The sequence below is a fragment of the Colias croceus genome, chromosome 29 (genome assembly GCF_905220415.1).
Source record: "Colias croceus chromosome 29, ilColCroc2.1".
Lineage (NCBI taxonomy): Eukaryota > Metazoa > Arthropoda > Insecta > Lepidoptera > Pieridae > Colias > Colias croceus.
In genome coordinates this window covers 127767-146645 of record NC_059565.1, presented here as the reverse complement: position 1 = coordinate 146645, position 18879 = coordinate 127767, and the positions used below count along the sequence as shown (strand labels likewise).

General features: G+C 32.2%; 1 protein-coding gene across 1 annotated transcript in view; it reads left to right on the top strand.

Moving 5' to 3' along the window:
• Positions 1 to 1776: 1776 nt before the first annotated feature.
• Positions 1777 to 18879, top strand: part of LOC123704249 (tau-tubulin kinase homolog Asator) — a gene marked incomplete at its 3' end in the record, with an annotated part of 57907 nt that continues 40804 nt past the window's right edge. Inside the window, exon 1 of the mRNA XM_045652557.1 lies at positions 1777 to 1891. The remainder of the gene's footprint in view (positions 1892 to 18879) is intronic.

Below are 18879 nucleotides of genomic sequence, written 5' to 3'. Positions count from 1 at the left end.
TGCTCCATCTTTTAAACTAATAGAAGAAGACGCCTTTATGATTCAGCTTTTAAAGTGAAACTTCTTTAGAGGGGTTAGCGCACGGTTAGCGTTGAGAGTAAAATTTCATGGCAATACCGTCACGTCATGTAGTAACGCGACGATTTCAGTATCTTTGAATCTTGCTAAAGAAGTTTCACTTCTGACACATGCTCGGCACACACGCTCTTCTTTTTTACTTTTTCACGCACAAGTTATGAAGACACATTTAGTTCAGTGAGTCGCATTTTCTACAACACCTTGTGTATTTTTGTAAATATGTAACTACAAGCATAGGTAACCAATAAGAGCCGAAAGCTCATACCGTAAGGTAGACTATTCATATAATATTATTGTGCCAAATTTACTACTATTATTTTATTTTTATAATTAAGTACCTATATTGCAAGCATATAGTGCCTTATTTTTGACTGGATTTTGTTAAAATAACGAGCCAGTGAAGTAAATGTTGTAGGGATAGGTACCTATTCATATTTTAATCAAAATCAATGAACGAGCCACGTTCTATCGATAAAAGAATCTAAAATAAAACCAACGTTTTCAAATAAAATGTGCCTAATCAATTGACGACAAGCTAATTAAATATTTATCCACAGTTCATCTGTTTTGACTATATTGGCAAACAAACATATTGACAAGTTATTCCTGTGATTCACCAATAACATTATACGATGTAGTAACACTGAATTTCAGTACTAACTAAAATAAACAATTTGTTTCCCCGAATTTTCTCCAGGTGCTCGGCTAGTGATGTTCTGATGAGATATCGATGTTTTTTGCAAGTACCTATGTCCACCATTATTAAATATTCGCAATAGGAAATAATTGCCATTTAGGAACGACAGGACACTGCTTTGGCATCATAATCTGCTAACAGCCTGCTATATTATGTTGTATGATAGTTCACTGCTTTCTGAACCTGTAGTAAATTTCTATTTTTCCATATTTTCGATTCAAAAACGATTCTCAACGAAGTCAAGTTGAATAATTGTATCAAAATTTTAACATAGTAAAATAAAATCATCCAGAAGATCATACAAATTTTCTTGATGGTTCTTCTCTGTAGAAATTTCTTGTGGAAACGATGCGATGGTAACTAACTTAGTAAAAATTATGATGCTTCAAAAGTGCTTCTAGAATGTCTAGTTAAATAAATAGGATAGCTGATCTACATATGACAGGAAAAAGCTCAAAAAATAAAAACATAGAGTTCTTTGGATAAGATGGATAGAGTATAATAATTTATTTACACTTTGCCTGTAAATTTAATATTATTGTATTATATGTGAACTACAAAGGTCGTAATAGATAACACCATCTTGGTAGTTTAAACTAAGCGCAGCTTTTACTATGAAAAGAGAAAATTCGTAGACAATATAGATAAATTATAGATAGAGTAGTAGAGGCTTCCAGCTGACTCTACATTAAGAAAAAAGAGCCTCTTCATGACAAAATATATTAAAAATACGTACTTTTACTATACAATTTATATCCTTTCATAACACAGTACTAATTGTGTAGGTAAAAGCATTAAAATAAGACCTGTAAATTGAATAGATATGCCAATTTCTCCAGTAAAATATCCCACGTAACGTAGGAAGCCTACTATAACTCTATTTCGTACACAGAAAGGTAATATTATCGACAGTAAAATTAAACATCACTAAATTAGCAGAGTAATTTTATATTTCCTATCCCGTTTAGCCCGGCTTACAGTCCAGATTTCAGATTGTTCGTCGCTTCGAGCGGGACGCCCGCGCGTCCGCCATCTTGATTTCGCGCGTATTTTCGTTCACAAATAAGTGTTTTAAAAATAATTTTTATCTGTTCTGTTGGATATGATTTTGTACGGGTGAGTATTGTGGCGTGTGGACATGATTTTTTATGTAATAAATAGATATTAGTTTAGTTTACTTACTTGAGTATTTTGGTTTTGTTTTTATTTTTATGACTATCTGTTTCAAAACTGAAATAAAACACCAAATGTTCGTTTTTAAACTCTATTTATTCCATATTATATGACCTATTAATACAATAGATTAAAGATTTCATAGAATATTACTTGGCTCTACAAAACAGTTCGAATCGTCTGAAACTCTATATTTTGATCTTTGATATAACCTAACTTTTTACCAATAATTAAAAAAATAGAACTTTCTTATATTTCAAAAACCATCCTTTAATGTGAATTATATTTAACATTGACATGTAATTACTTACCTGTAATTTATGAATACGGAAGGCCGATGCACTTTTAGCAAAACAAACAACGACTCTACATTACAATTTTCATTATTTATTTACACGAACGCGTTTTAAAGCACCAAATAACAAAAGCTATTAAAATACACTAAAAAGTGAGTTAAATCATGTCTTTGTTGCAATACGAAATAAAAGTTATTGCCGAAATTATAAAAACTCACCGTTTGTGATGCCAAGATTTAAAATAGTTTAAAATTCTATAGTCGGCGAGAGACTACGTTTGTATGCAAACAGAGATTTATCCAACATCATCGTTACATTATATAGGTACTAGCTTTCCGCCCGCGGCTTCGCCCGCGTTTTGAAAGAAAAACCCGCATAGTTCCTGGTCCCGTGGTATTTCCGGGATAAACCTATCCTATGTGTTAATCCAAGTTACCCTCTATATGTGTGCTAAATTTCATTGTAATCGGTTCAGTAGTATTTGCTTGAAAGAGTAACAAACACACACACACACACACACACACATCCTCACAAACTTTCGCATTTATAATATTAGTAGGTACTTTGTATTGTTACCTCTTGAATTCAACTTTTATTTACTCAATTAAATTTGTATAAATGCAAAAACTCAAACCGCTTTCGGAAAATCATGGTCGAGAGCTAGTGAATTGAGTGTTTTAATTTAAAAATCATCATTATGATTTGATATCTCATTTATAAGAGTAGAAATTAAACACAGTAAAGTAGTTAACTTTATTTTTTAACGATTTTAAAAACATAGGTTCTTAATTTGTAGCGTTTTATCTAGGTATTTGTTTAATTTTTAAGCATCATTAATTTAATTTAGGATGACTAGGAAATTAAAACAACTCGTTGTATTGTATAATAATCTCTACTTTTTATGATAAACATTTCTTTGTTAGCGCAATTTTTAGTACAATCACAGAATAATAACTAGTTGGTACAATCTAGTGCACTTTTAATAACGTAGTCAGACTTCAAATAGTTATGTTTAAAGCTTCAAAATTTATGTGTTTTTGTTTGTAATTAAACATTCTTTTTTAATCATACTCTAGGTTTATATTATTTAGATATGTACCTACGTATAAGAAATACACAGAAACGTATAATAATTTTCTAATTAATTTACAAAGAACGATGCGATGCTACTACATTTTTTAAGCGAAAAATAAACTTTTATTTCATTTTACATTAAACAATTTATTATGAAGATTTTTTAAAAATGTATGGTATGTACCTATGTTTGCTACTCTTTCTTGCGTAAATGTTGCATGCATTCACACAACCATAAAAAAAACTGCTTTTACGGGTGAAACCTTGCGGCACAGCCAGTGATCAGTGATGCCCTATGGCTATTTTTGTAGGAATGAGGAAAATAATTCCTTATATCTTTGATCTTTTCATCAGTACAGATTTCAAAAAGATAATGTTTACAATGCAACATAGAAAATACGCTGTGTTTCAACATTCAACAAACATCCTGTAAATTCGAAATAAGCAGGATAATTTTAACCCCACGAGTTTCTATTATTGTTTTCATCAAGTCCATATCGCTCGTCAGTCATTGCTAATCATGCGATGGGTTGTAATCTGCCAAACAGTAAGTAGATTCTTTATTAACATTCCTTGTCATGATCGATGTTTAGCCAAACTATGCTGTTACTATGTTTTAGTTGAAAAAGGGCTTAAAGTTCACGTTAAAAGTTTTATGTAACTGAAATGTACTGATTGTTACGTATACATTATTATAATCCATATTAATATTATAAATACGAAAGTAACTCTGTCTGTCTGTCTGTTACTCAATCACGCCTAAACTACTGAACCAATTTGCATGAAATTTGGTATGGAGATATTTTGATACCCGAGAAAGGACATAGGCTACCTTTTATTGCGAAGGTAGCCTATGTAGCCTTCGGTAGTTAATAAAATGCTCTTTTATACTGAGAAAAACGATTGAAAAGTAAAATCATGTTTAACTAACAACTACAAAAATTCGAATAAATTTTCGAACAACAAACAACACATATTTGAACTTTTTCTGAACTAGGTAACCTAAGTTATAAATGACACCTTTACCTAAGTAAATTATTATTTTTCTTTATACTACAAATTTAATAAAAATCGATTGTTTATCAAACAGAGAATGACTACAATGTTATTCGCATGGTTTCTTAGTTCTTCGACAGTTCACGGCAGCGGCAAATGGCTTGAAGGTGATGCTTCTAGCAAATTGTATGTTTACAGATTCGTTTCTTCACCTTTTTTACGGTCAAGAGTTTAAAATAAATATAGGTACTTAAATTAAATACAGTGAAACGAATAATGTTCTTTTATTGCACTTGGTTAACGAAGCTCTGGGAAAAAGTAAAAATTTAAGTCTCTACCTTTAAGTCTCACTGCCATTTTCCGGAGTAATAAATCATGAAAAAATAGAAATTCATTCAAATTATTATGCTATAAATATTTTTATAATTATCATAAATATCATAATAGGTATGTACAGAGAATTGTCATTTTTTTCGGTCACCCCAAAAGCTTCTTTGACATCGCTCTATTATTTATATCCAATTTAAATTATTAAAACGAACGTGGAATGATCCACCCGTGATCCACCCCGTCTTCAGTCGGGAGTAAATATATTATGCATAAATGTATAAATTTTCTTCTGCAATCATTTTATCTTAAAAAAAGAAATGAATCAAAATGCGTTGCGTAGTAGCATGTAGAGACATACAGACAGCGGGAAGGAACTTGTTATTAAATATTAAGTATGTGATAGTGATGATCTTCAAAAGATGATAACAAAAAGTACAAACTAAAGTATATCATTTGCAATGTTAAAATTTTATTTATATTTTCAGCGCGTATAAAAATTTTCAATGTCAAATACGTATTTTAAGAAATCAAAAGCGTTTAGAAATTGCGAACGGGAAGTACGTAACGAGACATTTCATATATTTTTATGAATAAGCGGTGCATGTTATAAAGATTACTTATATAATTAATAATTATAATAAAGTACACTAATTAAATAATTATAGAATACAATTTAAATCCATACCTACAGCGTTATGATACTTCATAGTTTGTACTTTGTAGTTGGTAAATAAATTCTTGAGAATGCCGATTGCCAATATGTTCTCAAGTGAGGATGTGGTGTCTTCCTCGGTGCAAATTATATCACATTCTTCGAAATATATCTTAATAAAAATATATCTATACTATAATATTATAAAGCTGTAGAGCTTTTTGTTTGTTTGTTTTAACGTGCTAATCTCAGAAACTATGGTCCGATTTGAAGAATTCTTTCGGTGTAAGATAGCCCATCAATCGAGGAAGGCTATAGGCTATAATATATCATCTCGCTAAGACCAACAGGAGCGGAGCACTGCGGGTAAAACCGCGGAATGCAGCTAGTAATAGAATAAAGATAGAGATTTAAATGTTTGTAGAACATTTCTATGTTTATGCACGCGAAATTTTTTAAATATGTTATAGCACTTCTTGGTGCATAAGCATAGAAATGTTCTCTGGTATTCTTATTTATTTATTTATAACACTTTTTTGCACAAACAAAATTAGGACAAAAATAACATTAAAATACAAAAGAAAGGCATAGTTTGTACAAGAGGCGTCCTTATTGCTAAGCAGCAATCTCTACCAGGCAACCTGATGGGAAAGGAAATGTATGAAGTTAATGCTGAATGTGTTTTGAAATTGTTCTTCTCTTATGAATATAATCTTATGTTAGTAAGAGAAGAACAAATTGTCAAAAACATAACCTACACAACAGATGCATTTACATTTTAGTTTTCGTTTGTCAAAACTATTCTTTCCATGTAACAACCCTAGTCAGGGCGTAACGACATATCGCATATAGCTTTACCACGTGGTTTCACCCGAGAGCAAAATCAAGTACATACATAGATAATATTACACTATAGCTCATGTGTTATTTCGAAGTAACCTGTATTCCTGTAAAGTGTCTTACAAATCTGTGCAGCAGTTTCCATGTGAAAGAGAAACAAACATCCATACTCACAAACTTTCGCGTTTATAATATTAGTATGATACACTACACACTCATAGATACATTTATAATAACCGTACGAGATAGTATCTGAGTGTTTTTGCCAAAAGTCGTGACGTTGTTTAACAAATTAGTAGTAATTCCGTCTGAAACGTGTCTTGTTCGTCCCCGGGGACAATGTTATTGAGATCTGATGCAGTTGTCTTCAACCGACTTGGAAAAGGAAGGAAATTATTATTTACTAGGTTTCCGCCCGCGGCTTCGCCCGCGCAGTCAAAGAAAAACCCGTTCCCGTGGGATTTCCGGGATTGCGTCATTTTCCCGGGATAATAAGTAGCCTATGTCCTTTCTCGGGTATCAAAATATCTCCATACCAAATTTCATGAATATGTTTCAGTTCAGTAGTTTAGGCGTGATTGAGTAACAGACAGACAGACAGACAGAGTTACTTTCGCATTTATAATATTAGTATGGATTATGCTTTACAACACAAACATCTAAATAATCTATTGATGATAATTATTCAGATTTGATTAGATTTAAGTACTATTAAAATATAATATTGACAGGAGTAGAAGTTATGATCATTCCATAATTTTATGTGTTTGCATATCTAAAATATATACCTACGACGGGCGAGTTGGAATGCAGGTGAAGCCGCGGGCTATAACTAGTATAATATAAAGTAGAGCAGTTAGACTACACAATACTTGTATTATTTATTTGCAGTAAATAAATGTAATATTTACTTATAGTTACAATTTATATTCCGACCGACTAGCATTCCGCCTGCGGCTTCGCCCGCGTTTTCAAAGAAAATTCCGCATAGTTCCCGTTCCCGTGGGATTTCCTGGATAAAACCTAGCCTATATTACTCGTGGATAAGCTAGCTAGCTAGCTTTAGAATGGTGAAAGAATTTTTAAAATCGGTCCAGTAGTTTATGAGCCTATTCATTACAATCAAACAAACAAACAAACAAAGTTTTCCTCTTTATAATATTAGTGTAGATGTAGATAATAACAGATACACCTAAACTTTTAGCCTGTTCATTGGCATAATAACAAAATACTCGATATTTCGACAGCCACTCAAAAATGAGCCACGCCAGCGACACAGCTAGCGGGTTACAATCAGAATTTAGATTTGCATCTCCAGTTACAGAGGAATATATTTTTACTCGACCCAAATAACGAGGACAAAGACGTTTCAATGCACTTTTGTGTTTGTTTCCACACAAACTTATATATCCGTATGTTGAATTTGCAATGAATTTACGTGAAAACCCGCTTTCCACAACAGATGTGCTTTGTGGTACACAAAATATGTTGCAAGTGATAAAAATACGTGTGTGAATTGAGACTTACAAGCTTTTTGTGGTCGTATTTTGACAAGATAATGAATACAAACTTTGAGGAAAGATGAAATAAGAATGCTTCTTATTGCATTAACGATTTAATTTCCTTCATATAGTAAGTATTGTCAAAGGTTTAAGGTCATAAAGATGTACAATGAAAAGTTTTACGTTCGTTTTAGAATTCCAGGAGGAGAACATATTTTCTTTAACTTTTAACGTCCAATTTAACGTCAATATTACGTTTGTAAACTGTGGTTTGTATTAGGTACATAATCACAATGTAAAAATGAATATTTTCACTAATTGTACCAATAAAGAAATAGAAAAGCTCTTTAATATCGATATCTAGGTATTGTAGAGATTGTAATGATATTAATTTACTTAACATGTCTAAAAATATACTTAGAATGGCTTAGAAATTCATCTTCGTTCATTAACTTATAATAAGAATTGTAGAATTTGCGATCAATCAAAATACGGAAATCCATTAAACACTTTCATTGTTAGAAATAAACGGTATTTTAAAAAGAAATTCCACAATGTTTTTGATATTCGCGCGTGATAGCGCGAAACCGACTATACATATAAATACCTAGTTTTATTGTCTATGAGTAAAATCGCCGAGTAAACGATAGTATGTGGTTTTGGCGGGAATGCTCACGTGTTAAACAAAAATAAACGTGATTTCAAAATGTTAAACGGTTTGAACTATGAACATTTTACTCAATTCATTTATTTATAGATAAATTAAATTGAAACGTATGTTTTGATTTCTCTTTACAGCATTGTAGTCCTTTGTAAAAAGTTCTACGACATCGTTTTCTTAAGATTTATCACATTTATCATTTTTATCTTTGAAGCTGTGTTCATAAATAAAAGAACATTTGCGATGTCATTTTGGACATCATGGCGAATGTTTTTATTTGAAATGAAGAATAGTAAATTAATAATACCTTTGTTCAATGCCTAATACGATAGATAGTATTATATTGTTTTTGATAAATTTATTTAAACTTTGATGACTCTATCACATATGGTCGAAATTTTATCGACTCTCATCTGTCTTCTCCTACACGTATCGAAGTGAAACAAACATTCGACAAATCCGTATTGTGATACGAAATCAACAATATTTTATACTTTGCATCTCTTGATTGAAAGACTGAATAGTCACTAATTATTAATAGACATACTGTTAATTAATTTATAAGAGTCCATCCTACTAATATTATAAATGCGAAAGTTTGTGAGGATGTGAGTGTGTGTGTGTGTTTGTTACTCTTTCACGCAAATACTACTGAACCGATTAAAATGAAATTTAGCTAACATATAGAGGGTAACTTGGATTAACACATAGGATCGGTTTCATCCCGGAAATCCCACGGGAACGGGTACTATGCGGGTTTTTCTTTGTGGGCAAAGCCGCGGGCGTAATGCTAGTCTATTATAAATTATTAGCGCTCTATCCCGGCTTCGCTTGGGGTACATACATAGCATATAGCACACAGGGATCACGTGGATATTCAACAGTAATAGAAAAAAGAATCAGTCCAGTAAGTAGATGGCGCTTTCAAACAAACAAACGAACTACCTAAATTCAGTTTTATATACCCACTTGCCTGTTACAATATCTTCTGAAAGGGCACATAAACATAATATTGTAGAGCTATTTACGAGATACATAGAGATATACATATAAAATGCATCTACCCCGTACAAGGACCATGCTAGCCTGTGGATGGAGGTCATCGACCGTGTATTTATAGTAAATAGGCCAAAGCATATTTATCATTGATTTCGTGTAATGTCGTAATTGACATATTGCCAAAACACCTCGCCTGTTTGACGAGCTTTCCAGGACACCTGTTTCTTGTGATTCTATGATTTGTTGGTCTGAAGTCTATTATTATGATTCATATTTGTTAGAGGCTAGGATCTTGTATGAAACGATAGGTAGGTATGTACTTGTAAAACAATTGAATAGTTGAACTGCTTTCGAAAAAAAATATATACAGCTTTTAAGTAAAATCGGGGATTATTTAATGTAAGGTATAATTATTATTGACTTCAAAAAAACTCAATATAAATAGTTCAATATCTTAGTTCGATATCAAAATAGATTCAAATTCGAACCAATAGAAACAAAAAGAAAGTGCATTTCTAAATTCAAACAATTTTTTCATAGACAATTATAGAAGGTAGCATTTTGAGAGACCGAATTTTTTTTATTTAAATTGCTAACGCTCGTAAGTTGGTAGATATTATAAATTCAAATTCAAATCGTAATAACTATGTGTACCACTGCACACAAGGAGGAACTAAATTGCGTAAACGCTAAAAAATTCTTTTATTTTTACAGTTTCATTAAAACATGTCGCAACAAAGACATTCTCAGTCCTTGCAACTAAGAGTAATTGGAACAATGGTTTATATTCTTTAATAACATGAATATTGTAACAATCTTATAAATTTATACTATATTATTTATAATAATATCCAACTATATTAATAATTGTCGTTTTGTTTAAAATATACCTAAATTGTGCTCTCAAATGGTGCTTTATTTCTCTGATGGGCATATAAATATAGAATTCGGAATTACATTTTCTGTACAATTGTTTTCCGGTTTACGTTTTTGACGTCAAGAGTATCAACGGCCATGTTGAATGTAGAACAATGAAATCGGAGCGTGTGGAGTCACATCAGATGTTGTGTCGTCGACCGCGGAAGTTGCACCTGGATATAGGGCGGGAGCTTCGAACTCAAACTCAAAGTCATACTCATTACACTTTAACTCAAACTTAAACTAAAATTGAAATTCGTTAAGCTCGAACTCAAGCTTTCTTATTAATTCAAGTGAATTTTGTTATTTAGAGAATAATAATTTTTTAACCATACCACAGAATATTAAGTAGTAGCTAGCTAACCATACTCCATTTGTGCCGATTTTCTTACAGATACACTGTTTTTACACGAGAGTAACAAACATAGGTACATCTGTTCATGCATTTACAAAAAATACTAAACGAATTTTGATGATACTTGGTAGTTGTAGCATAGGTATGTACTAGAACAACATTATAATCTAAAGAAATACTTGCTTTACCCTCGGGTTCGTCTGTAGGTCCGCACAGCACAGCTATAATTATAAAATATAATTTACTGTTTAGTAATGTGGAAATATCAAATATTAGTAAATAGTTACATAATACGGTCGAACATGCGTCGAAATTCATAACTACCTTGAATGTAGAGGGCCGGCGCTGCGTTGCCAAAGGGCGCTATAGGCGCCACTGAGCGAGGGGCGCCAAAATGATAAAACATATTTATATTTATATTTTATATTTATTTATTTATAAACACACACTAACATTACAGTTTCCCAATACGATAGTGGTTTTACATTTAATTGGTTACATCTAAATTAGAAATACATTAATAAAGACATCTCAGAAATAAAATTACCTACACTTTTTATGTAGTTTTATCCACCTACAGAGTCCTTCAAATAGACAGTGTTTTAATTTCTTACCTGAACCTTATCTACTTACGAAGGAATTATCATTTAAAATTCCGATTGCAAATATACTTACAAGAAACAAGTTAACAGTTTCTTCTATCGTTGAGCTTGAGACATCCTTTTAAGCATGATGAAAATAGATTATCTTGCTCTTTCTTAGACATAAAATTATTTATACCCAAATAAAAAGATAAAAACTATCTATATAATGACGAAAATTGCAGAATAGCGATGTGCAAAAATTAAAGGGTCTAAAACCGGCGATGTTTTGTACATAAAACGTTTTTCACACGCGAAGTATTCTCGGGCGAAAAGTTAGTACTCTATATTGTATACTTTCTACTCAAGATCAATGATAAATAAAAATAGTTTTTATTTATATAACTCTGATTTATATAAGCGATCGCTTGAAGGTTGTGCAATATATCTTTCAGTGCCCCGTCTGTTTTCATTTATCAATTAATTTATTTTGCAAATGATTTTATGTTCTGATAGCGATATATTTATTTATTTTACTATATGACCTTGGTACAATGGTGAACGTAAAATGAGGTGTTCTGGGTTTGATACCTATACCTATATATGGAGATAACAAAAAATGATCTATCTTATAAAGAAAAATTTGCACCTTGTCTTCACGAAGAATATCGATAGCGAAATAAAATATCAATGACTAGCTTACCACCCGCGGCTTCGCCCGCTTTGTCTAAAACCTAATAAATTATATACTAAAACCTTTCTCTTGAATCACTCTATCTATTAAAAAAAACGACGTGTGTCACTCGGGGACTGCCGCGGTAGGCCGCGGTAAACCTATAGGCTATATGCTATGCCTTCATGCCACACCTCCGCCCGTTGGAGTGGGGAGCGTGAGGTTTTTTTGTTACGGAATTTCTCGATTCGGTCCCCGCGCTCAAGGCCCGCGATAGAAGCTATGCAATAGCTTAAAAAAAACCGCATCAATATCCGTTGCGTAGTTTTAAAGATTGAAGCATATAAAGGGACATAGGGACAGAGAAAACGACTTTGTTTTATACTATGTAGTGATATTATTTGTTAATTACTTATTACTTGCCTATACAAGCAGTTTGAATCTTAAAAATCAAACAAAACTTTAAAATATCTTCAAGTAAACAATGAAAAACTCTTTCAAAGTTCATCACATTCGGTTCAACGGTTTGACCGTGAGTGTAACAAACAAACAGACAGTTATTTTCGTATGCTTCAATAATACTAACCTATTTTCTAAACAAAGAATTACCTACATCAGGTTTCGTTTCAGCTGAAGTGAGTGAATGAACTGAAGTATTATTTGGAACGAAGCCAGGTGTATGTGCTAGCTTTGTCATTATTCATAATTGTAACTATTAATTTATGTTTGAAAAAATTTTGTCTTAAAATAGATGATTATTTTTGTACCCGTCTCTCTGTCTATACTACACTACAGAAATATACCGTAGGTACTTACTACTTACCATTATCTATACAGCAATTTATTCAAAACTTAACGAATCAATAAAAGGTAATTAATCTATCTGCAGGTTATTTTTTAAACAAATCTGCGCAGTAGATCTAGAGTGTAACAGTAACTGACTGTCATCATTATAACAACACTTTCGATTACATAAATATTAAATTATTATTTGGGATTGATTAGGACCTTAGATTAGGTAACAGATAAGGATAACATTACATGCATATTTTGGAACTTTTATGTTTTTACAATTCTTAAATCAAGATCGGTTCTATATTTTCTTCGTTATTACCTATATTGCTAAGAGCAACTCCATAAAGACAGCAACTCCATCTTATTAAATAGCAACTCCATCTTATTTAAATATAGATTAGCAACCCTTCTGTATTTTACCTTCTGCTTCTATGACTACCTACTATCCTATCCTATCCTACTAATATTACTAATGCGAAAATTTGTGAGGATGGATGTATGTGAATGTTTCTTAATCTTTCACGCAAATGCTACTGAACCGATTACAATGAAATTTAGCACACATATAGAGGGTAACTTGGATTAACACATAGGATAGGTTTTATCCCGGAAATCCCACGGGAACGGGAACTATGCGGGTTTTTCTTTAAAAACGCGGGAAAAGCCTCGGGCGGAAATAACTTTCCACCCGAGTCTTTTATACTTATAACTTACGATTTATTAAAAATAGAAAATGCTGCATCAGACACCGGCCCTGTCAAAACGACGGATATTCGTGTATTTATGTTAGAGTTGTATTTAAGAAATCGTGTATTTATCACAAAAATAGCCGTCAGTTTATCTGTTGCCAACAACTTTACCTGCGTAATGATTTTTGTTTCCCTTAAAACGATGCCAAATGTACAGATACTAGCCAAACCATACATGTTTGTCCGCTCTGAAAAGAAATATTTTTTTCACGTATTTTCAACAATTTTCATTGCTTGTCCACATCATTCTATCGTATCATATTATACGGGTTACAATAATTTAAAAATAATTTATTGCGATTATGCCAAAAGTCGTAGAACAAATGTTGTTACTATTAAGATGTTAGCTATCTTGTCCTGCGAGGTTGCTGGTGTTTTACAAGTAACCCTGTATAGGTATTTAACTTAAAACCTATATAAGCTGTGCTATATAAGTAAATGAACATTGTAATAGAAATAGAGAGTATTTTCAATTCGAACCAATAGTATCTGATAATTAGGTATGTACTTAGGTAAATTAACTTTTTCAAATAAACATTTCATATATAATAATATCTGAAATAACTAATATATTATTATGGTAGTAATTGTAGTAAATAAATTAGTAGATAATGGAGGCACTTGAATGCATCTTTCTTCAAAACTAGAAGTTTATCATCGTTGTCCATTTTCATATTCACTTCGAGGAGACATCTCTGGAATATTGATAAAGTTTCAACAATCCAACATGCTGGCCCGCCCGCGCTGCTGCATCTGCTGCTAAACTCTATAGTACTTATTTTCTTACGAAAAAATTATACTTATAAGTACCTAGTCAAAATCGGTTCAGTGGATTATGCGAGAAAGCGGTACAGAGAGACAGTAACCGTCGCGCTTATATTAGTTGGGCAGTAGACTGAGTACTGAAGATAGAGAGAAAAAAAGCGTAAAAACTATAATAATATTTACAACAAAAGAATGTAATGTGTTTAAATGTGTACAAAAATGTGGCATTTTTGCTAAAAATGCATTTATTGCCATAAATATAAATCAATTAACAAAATAGGAAGAAATATTTAATTCACAAGATTTCTTTGTGTTCTCAAGGAAGAAGTTAGCGTAGGTGTCAAAATAGCGTTTAATTCAAACAGATAAAATTTATATTTTAGTCACAACAAAATTCCGCAAACCCTAGTCTTTGTTACATATTTATGCGGAAGACTTCACGTGCACTGCAAGTTATTTTTAAGATTTATTTATAGATTCGCTTACAAAATAATATTTCGCACCTATTGAAATGGTGGAGATTGTTATTGCCATAGATAAAAAAAAAATAATACAGATAAATATTAATAAAAATGTACACAATGTTTTTGAGGACTTTAGTAAGTTAAAGTATAAGGAAACAAAACCAAAATCAGACCTTAATCATGGGTTGAAAGAAATAAAGGAGACAGTAATAATACGTATTCTGGACATACGAAATAAACTAGCATTTTTTCTTTTGCATACATTTTCCACACAAACGACCTTCAATGAAAATATCAGTCACTACATTAACAAGGAAGCCTCTGTATCATAATTTAACATATAATCCAATAATCTAAAGCACTCGTATTTATCTAAATGGCCATTATACTTGATGCTATGAATTACATAAGCCGGTGCGAGTATCCGAACGTCCACTTTTGACATTTGGCGGCATTCCAAAAAGGCGCGAGTGTTTCGCATTTAATTCTCAAAGTTTTGAAGTTGTATTGGCTATTATTATATTTATTAATAATTAGTTTGATGCGTGATGGATGGATGTTTATTACCTTTTCTCAACAAAGTACTTGAGATTTTAATGAAGCAATTTTTCAAATATATTTCGTATCCATCTTTCAATAATAATCTATAGCTATTTAATGGAAAAAGAAGGGAAAAAGGAACAAATAATTTTATTTATGTCACATGACTGTATACACAGATTTCTATTATATGTAAATGTTTGTAAGTTTTTAATACATATGAACGAACATTACTTTTAAACTTAATACACTGGAACAATAAATAAAACACAAATAAAATATATTTTTTTTAAAGTTTACAAATCTCGTATTTCGCCTTTACAATTGTAAAATTTTTATTGCTCTAGAAATCTACATCTTTGCCAAATTTCATCCGATCTGATCGAAAAGTTTAGCATATTACCATCTTATATTCAATCTTATCATTTAACTTAGATACCTAATAAAAGTTTGAGAAACACTGGCGTTACAAAATAGTTTATTTTCATTGTAATTTATACTCACGCTGAGTGCAAAACTCTGTCGTTACGTTTGAGCGATGTTCACACTTCACACTACAAATATACGAAATCGAAGTGCCTGTTTGTAATACTAGAATAACAAAATTTAATTGAATGCACATGAATTACGAGTTGTTTAAAAAAATATATGCACGCGAGAAGAATTGGCGCCAAAATCTTCTTTTTTTTGTTGTTGTTGTATTGCCAGTATCACAATCAGTACCTATCACAATAAATTTAAAGATATCTCTCAAGGTGATATCCATCAAAACCACTCAAAACGCTGGTCAATAGACCGGTCAACATTTATGTATGTTTTTAAGAAGGTATGGTCTATGTTTCATATTATTTCAAACATAAACTGCAGCTTTTTATAATATTTTGTTATGCTATGTTGAAATCACACATAAAACTATGTAGCAATTTAGCTTACCTAATTATGATACATGTATCAGAAATAACACATGTACCTAAGCTATGGAAATTTCTTTGCCCGCGAGTGAAACCGCGCGGCGCATTATCATCCATACTAATATTATAATTTATGCAAAAGTAACTCTGTCTGTCTATCTGTTACTCAATCACGCCTAAACTACTGAACCAATTTGCATGAAATTTGGTATGGAGATATTTTGATACCCGAGAAAGGACATAGGCTACCTTTTATTGCGAAATATGTACCACGGGCGAAGCCGGGGCGGACCGCTAGTATTATTATAATATTTATTTATGTAAAAGAAAATTCAGCAAAGAACGCGAGGTACTTCTTTGATCTCGATACATTTGCATATAATATTACGATTAATGTCGGTTTTATGGCGCTACCGAGTAACGAGCGCATCAGACAGATGTATTGAACATTTATATTTTTAGAAGTTTATTGACCTTATCAATTATTTTAAAGAACAAATGAAATATTAAACTTTAGCCTTGTTGCTTCATAATACTTGCACTACAGAAAAAAATGATAGAAAGCACAAAACAATACCACTACCACAGACTAACCACTACGTAGTAATATTATCTCAATGACCACTACCTACATTGTAGTTTTTTTTATATAATATGTTTACGTGTTTAATATTGTTCCAGTTTTAAAAATAACACCGAAATTGGTTCATTTGCAACCTTATAAAAGTCACTCCTAGGAATGCGTTAGCTGCTTCTTCTTTTTCAACTCGAATCTCGATTATATAATATGTAGCATATAAAACCACAGTATAAAACTTTTACACAAAAGTTTCAAATAGGCCTATAATAATATTTTAACCGCGGCGTTTCTACCACAGACAAATATTATAATACCATAGATAATATGATTTACTAGTACAGTTTACTTATTATATTATCTGTGATAATGGTAGGTACTATCTTCTTAAAAAGATCCGTGTTCGATATTTTTCCCAAAATATGGAACTAATATTATAGATAGGGAGGCGAAGAGGGGAATTTTCTGCAATACTCGAGCGTGGCAGTTTAAGATATGAGAGATACCTTAGACCTAATAGAACAACCTTGTTAACTATTTAGCTCTTTAAGTAGTGACGCGCGCCCAGGATAGACGATCAGATTAGTAAAAAAAAATCGATAGTCTGAAATACTCGAGCGCGTCAGATTAAGATATTGGGGGTTGATTTTAGTGTTTTAAGACTAAATTTAACTAATCTGACGATAAGTCCTTGACGCCGCCAAGTTATAGGGTCGCGAACTTGTAAAAAAAAAACGTTAATCCGGCATTCTCGAGCGCGATTGTTTTTATTTTTATTTTGAAGAATATAATCTAAAACTTACTAAAAATACAAAATCTGCCGGTTTCCGCGTGACCGGAAGTCTGGAGGAGCCATTTCGTCTTCCGAAAAACGCGTTGCAGTATATAAGTCGCGAACGATACATTTTACAAAAAAAAAAGTTTGAATAAACAAAAAAGGTAATTTTATTTTACACAAAAAAGGTCTCTTTACATTTTTGTCCAAAGTTAAAACTTTTTGACTTGAAGCATCATAAAAACTCAAACTCCCGGTTTTTTGAGTATATCTCGAAAACTGAGGGTGTTATGAAAAATTGATATGAAATAACGATGATTAAAAAAAAGAAACTCTCAAACCTTTTTCGGTCAGATTAAGAGAACCCACCAACATTTTTGTCAGATTAAGAAAATATGCTTTCAGGAGACCGAGATAAACCCCCCCTATGAAAATCTGACGCGCTCGAGTATTTCAAAAGGACTTTTTTTTTCTGCATTTTCAAAAATTCATCGTAACTTATCGTCACGCCGAAATCGTCAGTTTTTTTAAGGGGAGCTTCCTTGGGGCCTACTTAACACCCCATCCGAAAATCTGACGCGCTCGAGTAAATTTTTTTTTTGTGCATTTTTGACGAATTAATATGCCTAGCCCCACCACGCAAACCGGCAGATTAGTATACCGTTGTTATCAGAGGCACTTGGGGCATACGTAGTATGAATATCTGACGCGCTCGAGAATGCCCAAGTAACTATTTTTTTTTACATTTTTTAAAATCCGTACACGCCAAACCCACCGCTAAAATGGTTTTTACCATAGAAGCTTTTCTTTTCGAAATTATTTTATCTATCGATTTTGATAAGTCTCGACGGCGCCGTTTAATTACGCCATTTAGCTACCTCGCCTCCCTATCTATTATAATAATTATGCGAAAGTAACTCTGTCTGTCTGTTACTCAATCACGCCTAAACTACTGAACCAATTTGCATGAAATTTGGTATGGATATATTTTGATACCCGAGAAAGGACATAGGTAGGCTATCTTTTATTGCGAAATATGTACCACGGGCGAAGCCGGGGCGGACCGCTAGTTTTAAATATAAAAAAAATTCAAAGCATACTAAAACTGTACTTCTAAGCATCTAACATACGTCCTATCGTCTATAATATATTATTGTACTGAAAATTTTATATTTTCATCACTTATTCCGAAACTAGATGGCGTTACGTGAAGGCATATTAAGTATTTGAAATTAAGGCGACTACACCACCGAAACTAGCGCCCCCCCAACATTTTATTTTTTTACTCCTAAACCAGATCAAATTTAAAAAATCTAGCTCGGTACGTTGCTAGTATATTACTTGTAGTATTTTTGGTATTACTTTTCATTATTTTGTATTCGGTAAATTAGGAGAACTTTTGATTACCGCCAAAAGTGGCCACTTTTGGCGGTAATCAAAAGTTCTCTAGAATAATGAACAGTTAGAATAGTGAAAAG